This window comes from Rhamphochromis sp. 'chilingali' (genome assembly GCF_963969265.1).
Source record: "Rhamphochromis sp. 'chilingali' genome assembly, chromosome: 1".
Taxonomy (NCBI): Eukaryota; Metazoa; Chordata; class Actinopteri; order Cichliformes; family Cichlidae; genus Rhamphochromis; species Rhamphochromis sp. 'chilingali'.
The window spans coordinates 49,522,923-49,529,452 of record NC_137929.1 but is presented as its reverse complement, the minus strand read 5'-3'; positions in this window follow the sequence as shown (position 1 = coordinate 49,529,452).

Below are 6,530 nucleotides of genomic sequence, written 5' to 3'. Positions count from 1 at the left end.
GAGACATGGATAGATAACATAACACAAATAAGACAGATTTGACACATAGTGGTGTACTTTTACAGAAAGGCAAGCAGAGACGACCCACCCCCTGCCCCCCAAACCCAACCCTCCCAATAACACACACAAGACATTTGGCCATTCGGCGCATTGAGCAGCAAGACTTCCGGATGTCTTCCGCGCAACTGGCATAAAATGTGATCTCCAAAGTGCATACGCCGCTCAGACACAATGTCACGGAGGGGACGTGTGGCAGTCCGGCTGTCGATTTCTGGTCCCGGTAAGAGACCCGCAGGGTCCATCTTAGACATTGCTGCTGTGCCTCACTGAGTCCTTTTTTAAAAAACATTTTTGGCTGATGTTTTCTACATCTCAAATGCATAGATAACAGTGGGTATAATGATGGAATTGAGCAGATGAATCTTCTTCGCCAGGTCAATCTTTGGGGTCGACCGGATCAGCCAGAAGCGCTGTAAGACTGCATCCTGTGCCGCCATGTGCCAATCCTCGTGACCTTGGTCTTGTACACGTGTACACACAAACACACACACACAAACACACACAATGGTGAGGAAATCTGTGTAGCCATCCTCTGTGCGGACGCAGCAACTGGATCAAAGGTAGAGGGTTTGGAATATTTTGACGAACCGCTCAGGGATGCCATGTAACCACGCAATGTTATAGAAGGAATCTCACCTATTGAACACCTTTCTGAAACTGACGAAACTGATTAAGAGACGCTGCTGGTATTCCAAACTTGATGGTGCACAAGATGAAGATCTTCATGCGCGACAGGCCACTGCGAAATCTAGCTTGCTCTTCTTGGAGTTACTGGTCCACGGCCTTATGTCTTCGGAGGAGGACAATGCTAAAAACCTTGCCCCGAACCAAGAGGAGATTGATTCTTTGCCTGAGCTTTAGGATGACTCACCTTTGCCAGTCTTCTTTCAAAGTAAAACAGGAAATATAATACAGAGAAGCAGACTTGACACTGAGAGAGACATGACTGACCGGGGAGACAGAGGGAACGTGAAGCACAGAGACAAAGAGTAACCAAACGTGAAACACAGGGAGGGTACAGAAACAGAAACTCCAAGCTTCTTTAACAATAATCAAGAAGTAAAAATCAAACACAAAACACTGGGTCATACCCAGGACCATGATACAAAGTATCAAAAGTAAGAATAATTCTGCAGAAAAATGTTCTCCATCAATATTAAATTGAAAGATACTACTTCTGCATATGTTTAAGACTTAGGTACTAACTACTTTATATTCAGTTTTTCCCCCCGCATTATATTCTATAAATAATAATGATATAATAATAATAATAATAATAATAATAATAATAATAATAATAATAATAATAATAACACGTTTTATTTATAGGCGCCTTTCAGACCCTCAAGGTCACTTTTTTTTTTACCTTACTCAGTTTTTATATTTGCTTTTATACTTTTATGACTGTTTATGTCTAAATTTTAGCTACCATGTTTGCTATATATACATTTTTCTTATGTTTTTTATGGTATTGTTTACGTGTTACTGTAAAGTGACCTTGAGGGTCTGAAAGGCACCTATAAATAAAATGTATAAATCTCAGAAAAGAATTAGCTGTTCATTGACTCAGGAACACAGGCCTACATCTTGATTTATTTAAGTATATCGAAATATGATATGATATTAACAATAAAACAAAATTTGCTGAATTAAAAAAAGTTTGAGCAGTGTGTGAGATGGCTAACTGTTAATACTGTGGCGAGCTCAGACAAGGAGGAGACAGAGGTATCGTTTTGTCTTGCTTCCTGCAAGGGAGAGAGCACAGCCCTTTATTCGCATTCAACAGATGAACACACAACACTAACACCACCGCTCGGCGCAGCTCTGGCGTAACAACAACAACAACAAAGCAAAATGGCGCTCTCTCCACCCAGAAACACACAGTCACACAGAGAGAGAGAGAGAGAGCGTCACCTGTAACCATGGCAACATAACAACAGAACATGGCTGTCAAAACAAAACCCCAAACAGCCCTGACCCACAACATAGCCCCCACCTAAGGAGTCAGTCGTCCCCGACAACCCCATTACCCAACAAAAAGTCCTGCAAATGTCCATGTGTCTTCTTTCGGTGCGCAGGCTGATCTCAACCAGCAGGGGAAGAGTCATTCGGATCAGAACATGGGGTGCCACCAGCATCCCCTGCCCCGGCGACTGCTCGAGCGAGTGGTCAGTATCGCGAGAGTCTGTCCTGGTGCAACACCACCATGCGCCCCAGGCCCGGCATGCGGATCGGTACATCACTTCTGCTAGCCGCTCCACAACCTCCGCCGGCCCTTGCCAGTGACTGCACAGCCTGGGGGACACTCATCTTTTGCGAAACAGGCATTACACCCAAACCTTGTCGCCAGGCACGAAAGCTCCCCCTCGGCACCTGGTATTGCAGGCTCTTTTCTGTCGTACTCCGGTACTGGCCTGGACCTGGCGGGTGTAGTCATGAAACACTCACGGCCACTCCCTCTGCCTCCTGTAGCAGTCCATGGCCACCAACATGCGCTAGTTCCCTGACTCGGTGACGGGGAAAGGCCCTAGGACGTCCACTCCCACTCTCTCCCTCGGGGCCCCCACCAGATACTGCTGCAGGGGGGCGTTGAGTGGCGCCCTTCCATGCCGTGCAGGTGTCACAGCAGTGCACAAAAGTTCCACATCCCGTCAACAACTATGTCAGTAGAACTGTCCCCTGAGACGGCGGAGAGTTTTGGCATTCCCATAATGGCCGGCCCCCACCGAGCCGTGGACAAGCTCGAGCACCTGCGACCGCAGCGAGTGAGGCACCAACAGCTGCAGGAGATCCTTGCCCTGTCCGGGGGCCCGCCATCTCCGGTATAGGAAGCCGTCGTGGGTCTCCAGATTGTTGTACTGGGAGTAGTAGGCCTTCACTTCGAGCCCCTGTCCCGACACCCCCGTCCAGCCTGGCGTTGCGCCGCCTCCAGCCAGGTCCCCACCTGAACCAACGTTGCATCAGCTTCCTGTTCCCTCTTCAGCTGCTGCGTGGTCAACGGGAGCCATCTCCCTCTGCTGGCTGTAGCCTGAGCAGTAGCTATGCCCAGGGCCTCCTGGGCCCGCTCCTCCTGTCGGTTAGAGGGGGGCAGCCGGTGTGGGCGCAGACAGAAGGGTTGAGCAGAACCGATGTCGATGGTGCGCTGAACCTGCCTGCACTCTTCCTCACTAGCGGCAACGATGTCCACGTTGTCATCCAGGAGGCACCTCAAGCGCTGCCGCTGGTCAACGGTGAGACCGATGCTGCTGTGCTGCCACAGGTCATCAGCAGCTTGGGTTGTCTCGGTCGAGGGAAGGTTTGTCTGGCCTAGAGACTGGGGCTGAGGTGAGTAGAGATGGTTCAGAGCCACCGCCGTGAGAGTGATAGCCAGCTTCGCGGTGTCAACGCAGGCCCCCCAGCGGGTCAGCAGATCAAAGCCGATGATGCACTGGTCTTGGATGTCAGCAAGCCAGAAGTCGTGCACCAGCTCCAGATCCTTCACTCGGATCCGCAATGGTTTCTTCCCTCGCATGTCAGTTCTCTCCCCCGTCACCGTCATCAGCTGGGTGTCGGTGGGCGATCAACCCATCACAAGCGGCCCGGATGTTCCAGGGAGCACACCAGGTCGTATTAGGGAAATGATGGACCCTGTGCCCACCAGGGCCCGGCAGGGCTGGTCCTCAACACAGCAGCTCAGGTAGAGTCCCTTGAGGTGCCCAACTAGGCCCACCACCGTGCATCATTCCTGGAGGGGGGCAGGAAGCTGGAGCGGTGGTCCCCGCACTGCACCATTCCCCCTCTCGTTTCCCTGAGGCCACATAGTTCTGGTCTTCGGGGCGGGCGCCAGGTAGTCGCGCGCCACGTGGCCAGGCTTATCGCACCGGCAGCAGCGGTCGGTCGGTCGACAGGGACAACTTCAGGGCACTGAGGGCTGCAGCTGGCATATCTTCGTGACTTCCTCCTCCCTGTCGCAGTCTGCGGCTCTGAGTTGGGTGTAGTTTGGGGGGGACACCTGCTGGTTAGGCCGCGAGGCCAGCACCAGTTCGGCCCTTTCAGCCTCATGGAGCGCCTCACGGAGAGTTTCTCGAAAAAGTCACTCTGGAAAAGGTCCTTGCAGAAAAGCATGCAGGCTAAGCTCCTCACTGGCTGCTGGGAACTCCGGGTAGCCACGACGAGCATACAGCAACACATCCGCTGCAAAGGTGCCCAGGCTCTCCCCCGGCCGACGGCTCCAGTTGGTCAGCTGCTCCCTGCTCTGATCAGTGGAGTGCCACTGCCCAAATCGCCTCTTGAGTGCTATAGTGAGGGCCTGGAGCTCATTCTGCTCTGACGGGGCTAGGTCTCCCTCCGCTCCTCTCCATCTCCCTATAAAAAGGGAAGGAAACCATTAACAGTCCAAATCGCCATCAGCTGTTCTCACCGGCATCTCCAGCACCGCCCCGTTGAGCCCACTGCACCACTCCTCCCCTGCAGCTGCGCCCGGGACCACACCTCCGCCACACACCCCCACCGCCGGGGAGCCGTCCGGCCGTACCTACTCCCCCCCCCCCCCGCAAGCGAGAGAGGAAATCGGCCACCGCCATCTGCGCCCCCGGCCTATGGACCACCTTGAACTTAAAGGGCTGTAAAGCCAGATACCATCAGGTGATCCGGGCGTTGGCATCCTTCATGCGGTGGAGCCACTGCAGCGGGGCGTGGTCCGAGCAGAGGGTGAATGAGCGCCCCAGGAGGTAATAGCGAAGGGAGTCGACCGCCCACCGGATATCCAAGCACTCCTTCTCCACAGTGCTGTACCGTCTTTCACGCTCTGCCAGCTTCCGGCTGATGTAAAGAACGGGACGGTCGGCCCCCCTTACCTGCTGGGACAAAACGGCCCCCAGCCCCCTGTTTGAGGCGTCGGTCTGCAGAACAAAAGGGAAGGAGTGTGAAGCAGCGGCTCCCCACAGAGAGACTTTTTCACCTGCACAAACGCCGCCTGGCACGGCCCCGTCCACTGAACCAGATCCGGAGCACCCTTTCGGGTGAGATCGGTCAAGGGGCTGGTCAGCTGCGCAAACCCTGGCACAAAACGGCGATAGTAACCTGCCAGTCCCAGAAACCGTCTCACCTCCTTTTTAGTCTTGGGGCGCGGGCAGAATGCTATAGCCGCCGTCTTCTCCACCTGTGGACGCACCTGCCCGCCCCCCAAGTGGTACCCCAGATACTGTACCTCCCTCCGTCCAACTGCACACTTCTTTGGGTTGGCCATGAGCCCCGCCCTCCTCAGGGACTCCAGGACCGCGGCCACCCACTGCACATGCTCCGCCCAGGTGTCGCTGTGGATGATCACGTCATCCAGGTAGGCAGCAGCATATGCAGCGTGCGGACGCAGCACCCGGTCCATGAGGCGCTGAAAGGTGGCAGGGGCTCCGAACAAGCCGAACGGAAGCGTAACGAATTGGTACAAACCGTACGGAGTGGAGAAGGCCGTTTTCTCCCTGGACTCGGCAGACAAGGGAATCTGCCAGTAGCCCTTGGTTAAATCCAGTGTCGTGAAAAAACGGGCCGTGCCCAGCCGATCCAGGAGCTCGTCGACCCGGGGCATGGGATAAGCATCAAAACGTGACACTTCATTCACCTTGCGATAGTCGACACAGAACCGTATAGACCCATCCTTCTTTACCACAAGAACGATGGGGCTACACCAGGCGCTGTGCGACTCTTCTATCACTCCCATTTTCAGCATTTCAGCCAATTCCCTCTGAACGATTTGCCGTTTATGCTCAGGAAGCCTGTAGGGCCGTGAACGCACCGTCACGCCAGGCTGCGTTACAAAATGATGCTCAATGACAGATGTTCAGCCGGGCAGGGGGGAGAACACATCTGCAAACCGCTGTTGTAACGCGACAACGTCCGCTCTCTGGGCCTGTGTGAGATGGTCATCACAAGGGAGGGAGGCGGGGATGATGGAATTTGGCACCTCCGGCCCCAACTCATCTCTCTCCTTAACCAGGCTTACCAGAGAAGCAGTTTCAACCTCTCTCCACTCTTTAAGGAGATTGAGGTGATAAATCTGCGTGGCCCCTCCCCTGTCCGACCGAGCAACCTCATAGTCAACGTCCCCGACTCGCCATGTGACCACAAAGGGTCCTTGGCGAGCAACTTTGAGCTAGAAGAAGGGAGTAATACAAGCACTTTGTCTCCCGGTGAAAATTGCCTGAGTCTAGCCCCTCTGTCGTACAGGCGTTGCTGACGCTGTTGAGCCTGGAGCAAATTCTCCCGTGACAACCTCCCCAAAGTGTGGAGTTTCGCTCTCAGGTCCAACACGTACTGAATCTCATTCTTGGCGGGGCTCGGACCGTCCTCCCAGCTTTCTTTAATCAGGTCGAGCACCCCACGCGGCTTCCGGCCGAACAGCAATTCAAAGGGAGAAAATCCCGTGGAGGCCTGGGGCACCTCCCGCACTGCAAATAACAGAGGGTCTAGCCAGCGATCCCAATTGCGTTCATCCT